The following is a 15,293-nucleotide window of genomic DNA, read 5'->3' as shown; positions in this document are numbered from 1 at the left end:
TGTGATCCGCCCGCCTTGGCCTCCCAAAGTGCTGGGATTACAGGCATGAGCCACCACACCCGATCCGGATCCATTTTTAAAGTTTATAGTATTATTTAATCAAAATAATGATGTAATCACAGGAGCCCCAGATCAATGATCATTTGCACCTAATTCTTTGTTTCTGAGTAAAATAGTAACACCCAGGCCATATCTTTTCTAAAAATGTTTTAATCATAAATTAATCTTCAATTGAAAAAAAATGGGGATTTTAAAACACTTTTTTTTTTCCTTTTTGAGACAGGGTCTTGCTTTGTCACCTAGGCTAGAGTGCAGAGGCACTCTCTCAGCTCCCTGCAGCCTCGACCTCCCGGACCCAAGTCATTCTCCCGCCTCGGCCTCCTGAGTAGCTGGATCTACAGACACACACTACCATGCTCAGTTAATTTTTGTATTTTTGTAAAGACAAGGTTTTGCCATGTTAGCCAGGTTGGTCTTGAACTCCTAGGCTCAAGTGATCCACCCACCTCAGCCTCCCAGAGTGCTGGGATTACAGGCATGAGCCACTGCCCCCAGGGCAATTTTGAAATACTTTTAAGAGCTTCTCCTACTGGCACAATAAAACTTTTTTTTTTTTTTTTTTTACAGGAAAACGCTACATCTTTATTTTTTAGATCAAAGTATTAACCTTAAATACATTTTGTTTTTATTCTGCCATTAGGCTCAAGGAAAGTAAATAAATCAGGTTGGTGAGTTACTCACAAGAGCCACTACTCAAAGCTGATCTCCACTGGCCGCAGTGGGACAGCCTCCTAATGATGGGAAAGGGCAGGTTTCCAAACAGAAAATCCGAGGGACTGCAGGCATTGGCCAGGCCGGAGGGGACTGGCAGAGACAGCCACACAAAGCCGAGGTGGGGGCCTGACGCCTGGGCCGCCTCAGCTCTGAGAGGCTGCCTCCAGGCCAGCAAGCAGGATCTGTGATGGATCGAGAGCGACCAAGACCCTTGTCCAAGGTGCCCCGGCAAACGTGTTTTATCTTCCCCTAACTGGGCAGCCCTGGAAGGAGGGGTGGGCTCATTCTAGTGCTCAGCCCTCCTGCAGGACTCAGTTCCTTCCCTTCCCATTCGAACCGCTGGCTGAACATTGTTCCATCGTCAGATGATCGGCATCAGGCTCCTGCCTGGGACACTTATTTCCATTACTGAGTTTCACTCTTCAGCTGAAGACCCTGCTACATTTTCTCTGCCTGTCCAGAGTGTGGCAGAGAAATGATTTTAATGAACTCTGCAACCAGTGACCACCATATATGCCCCCGGGCCCTCTGCTCCCCCAGACTGCTGCTCTAGGGTGGTCAGGCAGAGGCTCCATGGGGCGGTGCAGGGCGGTGCCAGAACCTAGGAAAGCACAAAGCAACCTGGGCTGGGGATGCCTTTCTTTGCCTGGAAGAGGACAGCTGCCTATGGATTTAAAGTCTGCACCAAGCAAAGCAACAGGCTCTCTGCAGACCCTGCAGAGGCCACTCTCTTCGCACAGACCACACTCACACACCCTGGCTCTTGGGCTTTCGGCAGCAGGCCCGGCCCTGCATACCAGCTGGCAGAACGCATGCCCTGCTTTACACACACAGGCACACGTGCAGGTTCAGGCAAGTGCACACGTAGAAGCCACAGGTCCAATCTCAATGGATCCCAGTGGGAGGCCTTTCTCAGTTCCCAGACCACAACTGGAAGAGACCAGACAAACTAGAACAGACCACAGCGGAGGGCCTGGGGCTCTCAGCAATCCAGGCCTCCTGCCCCAGTGGTCCTGGTTGAGGGAACATATGTGGGTTAAGCAATGGGAGACAATGATCATCAGCACCTCCATTCGTCAGAACAGGCAGGCAGAGAGCAGAGAGGAGTCGGTTTTAATACCAGTAACTCACAAATGGTGATCAGAAAAGATCTAAGATCTTTTCTGCCACCCCCGCCCCCTGTAGCCATGACTGCCACCCACCCACAGTGACCCTTCCAAAACGCGGCATTTGCTCTGGTCCAGGGCACCTGTCTCCACCCCAGAAGGAAGTCCACTGCATGGCAAACAAGCCCCCATGGGCTCTGGCTCACCTGCAGCTTCCCTACCCTCATCTCTGCCCCCACCCCGTGTGGCCTGATCTGTAGCCCTGCAGCTTCCCCAACAGAGCAAGTGGCCTGTGTGTTGTGGGTCCTGCTCAGCCACAGTCCAGGCCTCCTGTCTGCGGAGCCTTCATCCATCAGACTGTTTGGATGCTTTACTTGCTGTGAGCTCCTCACGGGTGAGAATCACTCCTCCTTCAATGCGTCTTCCCAGCACCCAGTCCAGATGTTCACACCAAGTAAACACAGGAGAATCATTCACTGGAATTGAAGGGTGGGATTTGGCAGCTATTAAACAGAGGACAAGCACATCCCATGCCAGTGAGGCCCCAAATTCAGGGAGACCCCAAAGCCAGGCTCTGCACCAAATGGGCCCCTTTCTCAGCACCTGTGTAGGGACTCCTAACAGAACAGCCTCCAACAGAAGGAACGGACCGAGTTCAGCTGCCCCAGTATCCACCGCTTATGCTCACAGGCTGAACGCCAGGCGCCATGTCATATTTTCCACAAATGTGTTCAAAGTCTTCATTTAGAAAGTGGATTATGTTAGAAAATGCTGCTCCCAAATGTTTGAAAAGTGCAGCTATAGATATGAGAGTGACACATGTCATTGTCAACAAAAAAATAACCATTTGGAAACATCAGCTTTTCCCTGCTCTCCCCAGAGCACAAGCTCTTCCCAAATGATTGTTTCTTACTTGGTTAAACCATGTCTTTACTTTGAAGGTTCAGATTAAATTATTTATTTTTTCAGAAATGTATCTTAGATAGCATATTCTAAGACCCACTTGTCATCATAGAAAAGCTCAGCAAATTTAAAATATATTCTTTTGTAAAAGGAAAATTATGTTTAAGTTGAAAAAATAGTTTAACCACAAAATATTTTATAATATTTCATTTCATTGCAAAGTATTACAAAGTGTCTACTCTATTCCAAAGTCCTTGCTTTGATAAAAGTGGCCACATAATTGATTTTCTATTTCTCTTTGTGCTCTGCTAGTCTCAACCTTTTAGCCACACTACTTTAACTTGATGCTAAGGATGAACCTCACCCATACTGCTGACCTCTAGAACTTTGTCCTGGAATCCTTCGCTTCTCATTTCTGGCCCAACTTACCACTTCATCTGGAACTATACTTAGACTGGCTTTCCTCAAGCATTGTTTTTATTTAAAGTCTGCTAAGGGCCGGGCACAGTGGGGCCAGGCATGGTGGCTCCTGCCTGTAATTCCAGCACTTTGGGAGGCCGAGGTGGGTGGATCACCTGAGGTCAGGAGTTCAAGACCAGCCTGGCCAACATGGTGAAACCACGTCTCTACTAAAAATACAAAAATTAGCTCAGTGTGGTGGTGAACTCCTATAGTTCGCTTGAACCCGGAAGGCGCAGGTTGCAGTGAGTCGATATTGCACCACTGCACCCCAGCCTGGGTGACAGAGCGAGACTCCTTGTTGACTCAAGAGAATGGATTCTTCGTACATTTCTAAATTAAGACAGATTATCACAAATACCATAAGCCAAGATGTATGAGATTCAGTCATATTTTATGCACCTGCATAGCATAGCTCCCACAAATGTATAATTTATTCCAATTCTTGTTTGCTCAAATCTTATCTGTATCTCTTATGCACCCTCCGACAGTATTTGCCAACAAAGAATACATTTGGATTTGTTGCCATGTTGTTTCATGAGACTTGTTTCAGCCATTTTACCTCAGCAGGAAGAATAAACCTTTACCAATAGTATCATGAATTACTGTCTTTCACTATGAAACCACAAAACAGGCTTCCAAGTGTATATCAATAACTTAAGTAAAATTATGTAAAATCACAAACTGAGTATTGTATGATTTCAAAAATCTCTAATTGTGTAGGGCTTTTTCCATATTCTTAAAGATTAATTTTTAAATGGCTTGTGTGTCTTGTGCTTTTATTGATATATGAAGGCATAAAATTCAGTTAGGTTGAGGACCGTATCACTAACAGTAGTGGATGTGAACTTCCACTTCTAGCATGTTGGGGAGACTGATACAAAACTTGTCCTCCCATCATACAATGAGAAAACTGGACAGATATATAAGACAATAGTTTTCACTTGTTAAACAACAGGCAGGGGATCTTTGAGTCTGCTGCAGACGACTAAGCTACATATATACAGGGTAAAATTTCACAAGGTTGGGGAAAGAAAAGCAGGTACACTGTAAGATGAACAATGCTCAGAGTTTGCATAGAGGTAGGAGCCACTCAAGTTCCAAAGAGCTGAAGTGGAGAGACATCATTAAACACCTGGTGAGTTCAGAAGCGACCTGAGATATGCCAAGCCTCAGTCATAGGGTTGAACTAGCCTTAGAGTACAGATTACCCACTCTAACAAAGCTTAAAAACAAGCCTTGAGAGAATAACATTGATTGACAAGTAACTTAGTTGCATGCCGGAATATAGTTCAACACTCTTGAAAGGAAAACAGCAAAATTGAGCCCTCAGTAATGTGGTATTCAAATTTCCAGGTATTCAATCAAAAAGTAACTAGACATGTGAAGAAGCAGAATAATGTGACCCATTACAGGGAAAAGACAGCCAATAGAAACAGACCAAGAAATCACAGAGGCGATAGAATTAGCAGTTAGACCTATAGAACCTATCATAAATAGAATCAAAGAAAGAAATAAAAATATGAGGCCTGGTGCGGTAGCTCACACCTGTAATCCCAACGCTTTGGAAGGCTGAGACAGGTGGATCACCTGAGGTCAGGAGCTCGAGGCCAGCCTGACTAACATAGCAAAACCCCGTCTCTACTAAAGATACAAAAATTAGCTGGGCGTGGTGGCAAGTGCCTGTAATCCCAGCTACTCAGGAGGCTGAGACAGGAGAATCACTTGCACCTGGGAGGCGGAGGTCGCAGTGAGCTGAGATTGTGCAACTGCACTCCAGCCTGGGTGTCTCAAAATAAATAAATAAATAAAAATACGAACCTCATCAGGAAAAAATAGAAGATATAAATATGAATAAAATAAAACTTCTAGACTAAAAAATACAGTATCTAGAGTGAAAAAAAAAAATCCCTTATAGATTTCACAGCAGGTTAGAGTAGTACAAGAGAAAATATGAACTTCAGGACATGCAAGTAGAAATTATGCAAACTGAATTTAAAAATTAAACAGAATTGAGCTTCAGGGATTTTTGAGACAATATCAAGAGGTCTAAAATATGTGTAACTGGAGTAGCAAAAAGATAAGGAAAGCAGAAAACAATAAACCAACTGAATATTTTCCAAATTTAATGAATACTATAATATTCCAGTATCTCAATGAAAATGAAAAATAAACACAAAACCAAAGCAAGACACAATAATGTAAATTGTTAAAAACTAAAGATAAAGAAAAAATATTTTAAGCATCTACAAAAAGAACCATATTATGAATGAAATAGGGTACATCACCACAAAGTCTATATTATAGATAATAAAAGAATAATATAATCCACTTTGGGTTCAAACTGTCAAAACTGTAGACAGAGTAGAAAAAGTTATTAAAAGACACAAATTACCAAACTGACTTGAGAAGAAATGGAAAATCTGCATAGTCCTATTCTTACATTTGTTAAAGAAATTCAACTCACAATGAGAATTACCATATTAAAAACAAACCTCAGTACGAGATGCCTTCATTGATGAATTCTATCACTTAACGGCAAATAAGACAAATATTGCCAAAAATATTTCAGAAAAAAGAATATCATTTATCAAACCATTCTGTGAAGCTAGCAGAACTCTGATATCAAAACGAAAGATATTAGAAGAAAGACAAAATATTCAGATAACTATCACCTGTGATACATAGATGCAAAATTCTTTAACAGAAGATTCTACTTCTACTCAAAATGAATAAAAGGGTCTAACTTTACTCACCTGCTTGAATCAACTAAAAAAAAAACAAAACAGACAAAACGTATGAAACAATGATATACAAGACATTGGGTATCAAACAACAAAAAACAGTGACCCATAGACAATAAGCAAATGAAATAAGCCCTGTGATTGTCCTGCTTACTGCTGGGAGGAAGTTTTCAGGTCTCAGAGAAAGGTGGTTTTCCTGAATTGAGGAGATGTAGCTGAGAGCCTGGGGAAACCAAGGCAACCAGAATTCACAGGGCAGGGTATCATAGAGGAAAGAGCTTCATGAAGAGAGAACTCGGGAGATCAGCAGAGTCTCCCTCAAGTATTCAGTTGAACACGGACCAGTGCATCTGTGTGAGGACATACTGAAGCAGGGGAAATAGCCATCTGTAGACTAGAGGAATAGGATTCAGTGCACACAAAGGGACTGGAATAGTACCTGTTTCCAGCAGCCAGAGTTGAAAACTCTATCATTGAGAAGGCACTGGTTGTACTAATAAGAGACATATTGATTCAATAGTGGTAAAAAAAAAAAAAAAAAAAAAAAAAAACTACCCCTAGATTAAATGTAGAGTCCCAGATAACAAAGCTTAAGAGAAAGATCCAAAGAATTAAACTGTTTACAAGTACATTAACCATGTTCAAGAACAAAACTCAAAATTATTTATAGGACAAAAATATTCACCACCCTACAAAATAAAACTCACAGTGTCTGGCAACCAAGAAAAATGACCAGGCATGTAAAGAAGCAAGAAAGCACTGCCCACAACGAGGGAAGACAAATCAATCAAACCTGACCCAGAATTGACACAGAGGGTATAATGAGTACACAAAGACATTAATAGAATGATTGTGACAGTATTACATTTACATACTTTAAAGAAGCTAGAGGAAGGATTGAACATGTTAAGTACAACCTAATGTATGATCCAGTCATTCTACTCCCAGATATTTACCAAAGAGAAATGAAAGCACTTGTCCATGAAGAGTTCCACATGAATATCCCTAGAAACTTTCTTTATAATAGCCCCAAACCAGAAACAACCCAAATGTCTATCAAAGGGCAAGATGGATAAACAAACAGAGATACATGCATGCAACTGAATGCTTCTCAGTAATAAAAAGAAATGCAGCAATGCTATATATCACAACCAGGATGACTCTGAAAATAATTTCACCTAGTTTAACAAGCCACACACAAAAAATCTACTGTATGTTTTCATTAATACACAATTCTAGAAAATACAAACTATCGTAACAGAAAGCAGATCTGTGGTTGCCTGGAGAAGGAAGTAGGAGAAATCAAGTAGATGAAGGGGAGGAGGGATTGCAGAGTAGCATGAGGACACCCTGGGCTGATCTAAGTGTTTATTTTTGTGATTGTGGTGATGTTCTCAGGGGTATGTACATATGCAAAGATTTAGCAAATATGCACTTCAACCATGAGCAATTTGTTGTATGTCAACATACCTCCTTAAAGCTGTTAACATTTTCTTAGCCAAACATTCAATGACATGAACGTTTACAGCATCTTTATTTGTAAAAGACAAAAACTGGAAACCACCCAGATGTCCTTCCCAGGGTGAGTGGTTAAACAAGCTGGTGCGTCTACACCATGGGACACTACTCAGTGATAAAAGAACAGGGTACAGATGAGTGCAGCCCATGGACAAAGCCAGAGAGCTATGCTCAGTGAAAACCTCAGTCCCGAAAGGTTGCATGCCGTGTGACTCCATTTATTTAACCTTCTTTAAATGACATATTCTAGACTTGCAGAGCAGATTCACTATTGCCAGGGGTTAAGGAGGGATGAGGGCAGGAGGCTGTGGATGTGGCAATTAAAGTGCAACAAGAGGGATCCTAACAGAGCTGGAAATGTTTTGAATCTTGGTTGTATGGATGTCAGTGTCTCAGCTGTGATAGCACACTAGTTTTGCAAAATGTTACCATTGGGTAAAGCGTATGTGGGATCTCTCTGCATTATTTGTTATAATTTCACGTGAATCTACAATTACCTTAAAATAAAAAGTCTAATTAAAAAAAAATACTGTACCTACAGTAATAACATGACCTGGAAAGCAACTGAAACACACAGTAGGTGTGTGCCATAATATGGCACACAGAATTGACAATTCCTGAGGTTATACACATTGTCACAGAAACACAATAAGTGTTGGCAGAAGGTGATCATTAAATAATTTTAAATTTGTGTCTCTTTCCCAATCTACACTGCCTGAAGCAAAGTATGATTTAACCTTTTTTAAATAAATTTTGTAATTATCTTGAAAACAGAAGAATCTTATTACTTTTCTTTATGTTAAAATATTATTTAACACCAACATATAAAATATTCCACAAATTCATGATTCTCCTTTGGAGATCTTCATGTTTTAATAATCCAAGAGCCTCAAAAAACAAAAGAAGGGAAGAAAAAGGAATATAGTTCTAAATATAAACACCAGAGTTACAAAACTGCTAAGAAAAATTCTAGAAGAAAATCTTTGAGTCTTTGGGAAAGGCATAGTTTTCTTAGATGGGACCCAAAAAGCATGAATCCAAAAAAAGAAAAGAAAATTGAACTTTATTAGAAATAAACTAATTTTTAGAAATATACCCCTAAGAAAATGAAAGGCAAGCCACAGATTGGAAAAAAAGACTCGCCATACGTATATTTGGCAAAAGGACTTGATCCAGACTATATCAAGAATTCATTCAATCTAGTAAGACAATATTTCAAAAATTAACCCAAGATCTGAACGAATTCTTTACAAAATAACATCAATGAATGATCAAGAAGCACTTGCAGAAAGCTCAGCATCATTGGTCATGGGGAAAGACATACCACAACCACAATGAGACGCTGCCACAGACATATTAGTGTGGCTAACATTAAAAAGACTGACAATTCCAAGTTTTAATAAGGATCTGGAGAAACCAACTAACTCTCATCTATTATTGGCAGAGCGTGAAATGGTACAGACACTTTGAAAAATAGTTTGGCTGTTCCCTACCTGCACTTACCAAATATTTCCCCTCCCAGGTATTATCCAAGAGACTGAAAAATTAGTTTCACACACACACAACTGTGTCCATGATTGTTTATAACACTTTATTCACAGAACCTAAATCTGGGTACAGAAGTTCCATCAACAGATGGGTGAAAGAACAATTTTGGCATAGCCTAACACTGGAACACTACTTCCCAGCAAGAAAGACTTTATCTACCTATACGCACAACACGAACGAATCTCCAAGTCCTTATGCTGAGCAAAAGAAGCCAGACACAAAAGAGGATAAATTGTGTGATTCTATTTGTATGAAATTCATCACACGAATAGAACACAAAGCAGATCAATATTCACCTAGGGCTAAAAGTGGGGAAGACAAAGAAACAGGGAAGAACCCTTTGGGGTGAAGAAATCATAACGTATCCTGATTACGGGGGCAATTACCCAGGTGACTTGTCAAACACATCTACAGATTATTAAAATAGGTGCATGTTGTTCTCTGTAACTCCACTTCAATACAACTGATTTTCAAACAGAATAGAGAGTGTAAATCCATATCTCATGTAGCCTTCTTAATAAGGCTGACTCTTTTTGCCCACTTCTTGGCAAACCCAGTTAGAATCTCTTTGATGTGTCTGGCTGTTTTTACTATTTAATGCAGCTGGTGAAGAGCTTATCCTGGGCATGGAAGTTCTGTTGGTTTTCTAGTTGCTAGCACCTGTTTGCATTATGCGTAACATCTTCAATCCACAATCTTCTCGGGACTCTTTGCAACCCACTTTTTGAAGGGAATGATTTCCTTAGACCTGGATGAGGTGATCCATAAACCCATCCTCCTGGCACATGTAAGAAGCAATGCTCTGCAGGCCACTGGGAGCAAGTCACACCTGATGTTCCTCTTTTACATTCTCTACATGGGGAACTGCTGCCTGGAAACTCCAGATGAAATGTGATTGTCTAAAATAGAGACTAAGGGACGACATACCTCTCCATTCTTGTTGGTTAAAATTAATTTATTTTAAATGAACAACAGTTAGACAGATATTCCATATAACAATCTAAAATAATCACCTACCATGAGATTCCCACACCCCACTCTGCAGAGTCCAGTCTTGAAGGCTAGAGAAATTAGGGAGGCAGCGGGATGAAAAGAGGGGAGACAGTGTGGCCATGCCATGGCAGGAGGGAGCTCCGCTGCTCAGCTCTACAGCCTGTCCACCTCGTCTGCTTCATTGAACTAACTTGAACTTGATGTTGTTTGGAAATATTCAAGATATCTGCTGAGACCACGACACTCTGAGGTGTCCCCAGATGGTCCAGCTAGGAATGGAGAGCATCAGAAAATCTCTACTCAGAGTCACCTTGCAATCTTACAGTTTCCACCTTCCCAAGTATTTCACCTTCATAATTTTATATATTCACCTTCTTGTCTAATGTTTACAACAGCCATGGGAGGCAAGTAGGGAAACAAATACAATTTCCATTTACAGATGAGCCCGCCGAGCCAGGAAGGAGTCAGGTGAGCATGGAGGGCACCTTCTTCGACAGAGCTCTGGGATTTGTGAAGTTCTTTGCTAGTTCTGTCTGTGTCTCGCTGTCTTCAGGGAGACAAACATACACAGGCACACGCATGTACATACACATATATGCATGCGTGCATATGTGCACACACTAACACACATCCCCCACAGTCACATCTGGTACTACCTCCTAGCCTGGACTCATCTGGGCTTCTCTACCAGAATTCCTCAGCCCCAATTCCTGTCTCCTTGTAGCTTCACACCTGGATGCTCCTTCTTCTTGCTACAGTAGCAGCTGGCAGCCAGCCTAGACCTCCATTTCATCCCCTATACACCCCACTGCAAGTTGGGGGACACTGAGGGTGGGTGGGGTTAGGCAGAGGTTTGCCTCCTTGAAAGGATGCACATACCTCCTGGTATTGTCCGTCTTCCTATTCCAACAGAACTCCATTCTTGTAGCCAGAGGGGTGTGGACTTTGGGGAAGAACAGAAAATCCCTTAGGGAACAACAACCTTTCAGCAGAGAAGCCCACATTTTCCTGGGAATGCCTTGGCTCAGCCCCTTCTTATAGGAGGCTGTGATTAGTGTTTGACCCCAAGATGGCCAAGACACGGATGCTCCATTCATTGCCACAGCCCCCAGCAACCTGGAGATGGTGTTAGAGAAAAGGAAACTCCTAGCAAATGACTGCGTTTGGTTTCATCACGAGCTCCGTTTTGTGTCTGACAAGGGCAAGCTTTGAACTGGAATCCCTCCACCTCCAGCTTTCCATTGTGTGCCCAAGAAAACACAGCAGAAAGTCCTTGGAGATGACTGTGTGCTCAAATTGTATTCAGGGCTGATTCCCAAGGACCGGGACTGTGGACTGTTAGCAAAGCCAGAGGGCCTCCTAGCGGCAGGGAGCGGCATTTTCTGCTGGCAGAAGTATTTTGCACACAGAGGACCCGGTCCTTCTGTCTACAGAGTTGAGAGAGCCTCTCTCCGCTTCAATGCAGAGCTAATCCATCATTTCCAACCCTGGAGACACAGACGGGAATGTCACCCCTCTCCTTCCAACTCAGGGTATAGTTTCACTTTCTTACTTTTTCTAACGTCACATTCAGAAAGAGAGAAAGAAGTCCCCATCACAGTTGTTGCCTGTTTGCCTCTGTCCCTGGCCGTAGAAAAGGATCCCTGACGGTGAACCTAGTCAGGGAGAACTCCAAAGAGCAGCCTGGGCCACAGCCCATCGGAAGGGCTCAATGGAAAGGGTGGCCAGGGGCTTCTTTGACCTGGAGCCAGAGCTTGCCCTGGAGCCAGTCTCAGGGAGTTAGTCAGGGCACACAGCCATCCCCCAGCCCTCACAGGGGGTACCAGAGGCAAATGAAGCTCAGAGCCAGCCCCCCTGTGAGGCCCCCTCTCCAGGACATGTCATGCTTGGGGATACCTCTCAGCCAGGCTACGACTCAACCTCTCAGTTTGGAATTTGAACAATTCAAGGGAAGATGTAGAAGCAGAGGGCAGTGGGCTAAATGGTGGACCCCAAAAGACATGTCCACATCCGAACCCCCAGACCTGTGAATGTGGCTGAGTTAGAGATAAGGACTTGGCAGATATCATCATGTGAAGGAATCACAATGAGATCCTTCTGCATCTAGGGCGGGCCCTAAATCCAATGACTGGGTTAGAAGAGAAAGGAGAGGGAGTGGAGACACAGACAGGAGGGGAGAAGGCCCTGGGAGGATGGAGGCAGAGGCTGGAGGGAGACAGCTACGAGCTGGGGTACGCCAAGGCCTGGGCTAACCTCCGGGAGCAGGCGAGAGCCGTGGATTAGCTCCTCCCACAGAATCCCCAGAAGGAACCAACCCTGCCCACACCTTGATCTTGGACTTCCAGCTTCTGGAGCTGTGAGACAGACAATAAACTTGGGCTGTGGAAGCCACCACTCTGTGGTATCTGTTACTGTAGCCCTAAGAAGCCCCAAGAAGCCATTTGAGAAGTGAAGTCCGATCGGGAACCTGCCCTCTGGAAAGGTCTGTGCCAGCACTACCATGACTGGAGGATACGGCAGCCCATTTCTCAGCAGGGAATGTGACCTTTGACCGGCCACTTCATTTCTAGGAGGTCTAAGGAAGCGATTGGGCATGTTTGCAATGCCCTATGAACAAGGTGTCGCTACACCACTTGTGTATGGAGGCAAAACAGTGGGAGGGCCACAGCCTCCTCCCCACCTGCTCTAGCAGAAGCCTGACACCCTGGTCCTTCCAGGACCCTCTCTTCGAAGTCTATAGGTCCCCGGCCAGTTCCAGCTGCTGCGGGCAGTGACTCCCAGGCCCACTGCATGTACAAGCCTGGTCTTTGGGGGAGCACAGAGGCCCCACCTGTATCCCACTTAGCCTGAGACAGTCCAGCTGGCACCTGCTGACTGACTATCTCATCCAGTTTAGCTTTTGTCCCAGAATTTTTAAATTTTAATTAAGTAGTATTAAGAAGGGCTGCTCAAGAGAAGTCTAGATGGGCTGGGTAGACCCTGTCTCTGCTCCCAGCCTCTGCTGGGGCCACGCCTCATGGTTCGGGAGACGTTCGTATGCTGGTCAGTGCCCCTTCTCCACATATGGTTCAGTCTGAAAGGCCCCAGCAGCAGCCTGCCCGTCTCTCCTGGTCCCTGCCATCCTGACACATGGAAATACCTCATGGTGACAAAAAAGTTAACATAACCTGCATTTAGATGAATTTCCTCTGGATTTCCTAGGTTAGTTAAGATAGGATGGTCTATGGAAAAGAAAGAGATAACTCCAGATATGAGCATTTTCAATTTATCCGTAATAAAATGCAACTTTGAAAAAGAATTCAGGCAATCTGTTGAAAACTAAATATAACACCACATTTTGAAAAATACATTTTTTAGAAAAATAACAGTGCTGCTCAATTAAACAACAAGCCTCCATTCCTAAAGGAATACTCCAACATTAAAATGCAAGGCGACTCCTGACCAAGTCGGCACAGAGAGATGACGCACACTTGTGAAGGCACCGGAAGGCTCCATGCGTGGGCAGAGCCCCCAGCAGATGGTAGTCACCGGGGGACTTCCATCATCAGAACCAGTGGAAAGACTGGGCCCCTGTCCCACGGCCTCTGGTGCTTCTCCGCAGAGTGGCAGCCAGGAGCCCAACCCGTTGGAAATCCTCAGGGCAGGAGATGTGCCTTCATTCCCCTCAGTCCCTCAATTAGTGCATCTGACATCCACAGAGGGAATTTCCAGTGATCCCAACACTACCCTTCTGAGATCCCCCCAGTGCCCCCAGCACCATTCCATGACTCTTGATCCACCTCTTTCCTGGGATCCTGTGCTGGGAAGCCTGGCCCTACCGTGGGTGTCTCCATGGAGCTGGGGGCTCTCAGAGCAGCGGCCAGCCAGGCCCGGCAAGGTACAGGGCTCCAGCCAGGTAAAAGGGCCAGACCCTGGATTCTGGTCCCACCCCCAGGTCTGGGATGCCCTCCTGTAGCCAGGCCCTCAACCATCAGTCCTCTTCTGATTCTGGGCTGCTCTGGGAGACTCATGTCCACCCACCCCAGCTGGGGCACCACATCTTCTTTGGGTCTTGGGTGTTTCTTCTTCCAGAGCCGCAGACAGGTTTCTTAGGTGGGGTCAGAACCTGGACATGCCTGGGCCACCAGGAACCAAGAAGTTTCTAACCCCAGCCCAATCTGGCTCTATCCGGTGCAAGAGAGCAGGGTGTCCCAGTCACCAACCAGGTCAAGAAAAGAACTGAGGTTGTCAGTTGTAGAACACAAAACCTACAACAAACCGCCCCCCATACACACACACATACTCACATGTATTCACACACACTCACACATGAACTCATTCACACGCTCACACACATTTGTAAAATCACATTCACACACACACACACACACACACCCCAAGGGCAGGTGCTGGAGTGCTGTCTGGCACAGAGAGCAACTCACAGACCAGAGCCCTTCCCAAGTAGCCTGCATGGAGGGGCTGCAGGTAGGAGCTCCACTGGGATCTGCCAGAACCCCATGTGGCTGGGCCAGACGCCAAGCCCCGGCACCTGGACAGGCCAAAGGGTGCATCCCGGGATGCCAGGCCCAGCTCAAGGCTTCTTTGGTGTCAGGGCACCTGCCTGGGAGACAGGGAGCCTCTGTGCTTACTTTGTTCATCTAGAAAATAGACCCCAGCCAGTTCCCCGGCAGCCTGAGAGCAGTGCGTGTAGAACATCATGCCAGGATGCTCTGAAGAAGGGGTGAGCTTTGGGACTTGTGTGGGGAGGTCAAGGCCAGCGGCTGGACCTGCTTCATGACCTCTGCTAGCTCCCGTGACTCTGCTGGGCCGATTGATTGCTAAAAGCAGATGCGATGGGCAAAATGCTAGCTGCCCCAGCCCATTCCCTTCTCAATTTGTGAGATCAGAACCTCAGCACCATGGAAGATTCTGGATCAGGTGCTGGGGCAGCAGCTCATGTTTCCAGATGGCGATTGTGCAAGGAGGCCTAGAGCCTGGAGTGGCCGGCACCTGTGACCCGGTCATTCCACTCCTGTGACTTTCTCCTGAGGAGCTGTTGAGGACAGGCTGCAGTGTATCGTTGTAAAGGCCAAAGCCCCGGAAACAGATCAAATATCCAAAATCAAACGGAAATGCTGGAACCAATCACAGTACATCCATAGGCAGATGTTATGCCACCACTGAAAATGACATCAAGGAGGAATTTGTAAATTTGTGGAAAAACGCCTATGAGGGAATATGAAAGGAAAAGATTACACCGCAAACCTGT

Source organism: Chlorocebus sabaeus, chromosome 9 (assembly GCF_047675955.1).
Source record: "Chlorocebus sabaeus isolate Y175 chromosome 9, mChlSab1.0.hap1, whole genome shotgun sequence".
NCBI lineage: Eukaryota > Metazoa > Chordata > Mammalia > Primates > Cercopithecidae > Chlorocebus > Chlorocebus sabaeus.
Note: the sequence above shows the minus strand (reverse complement) of the source record.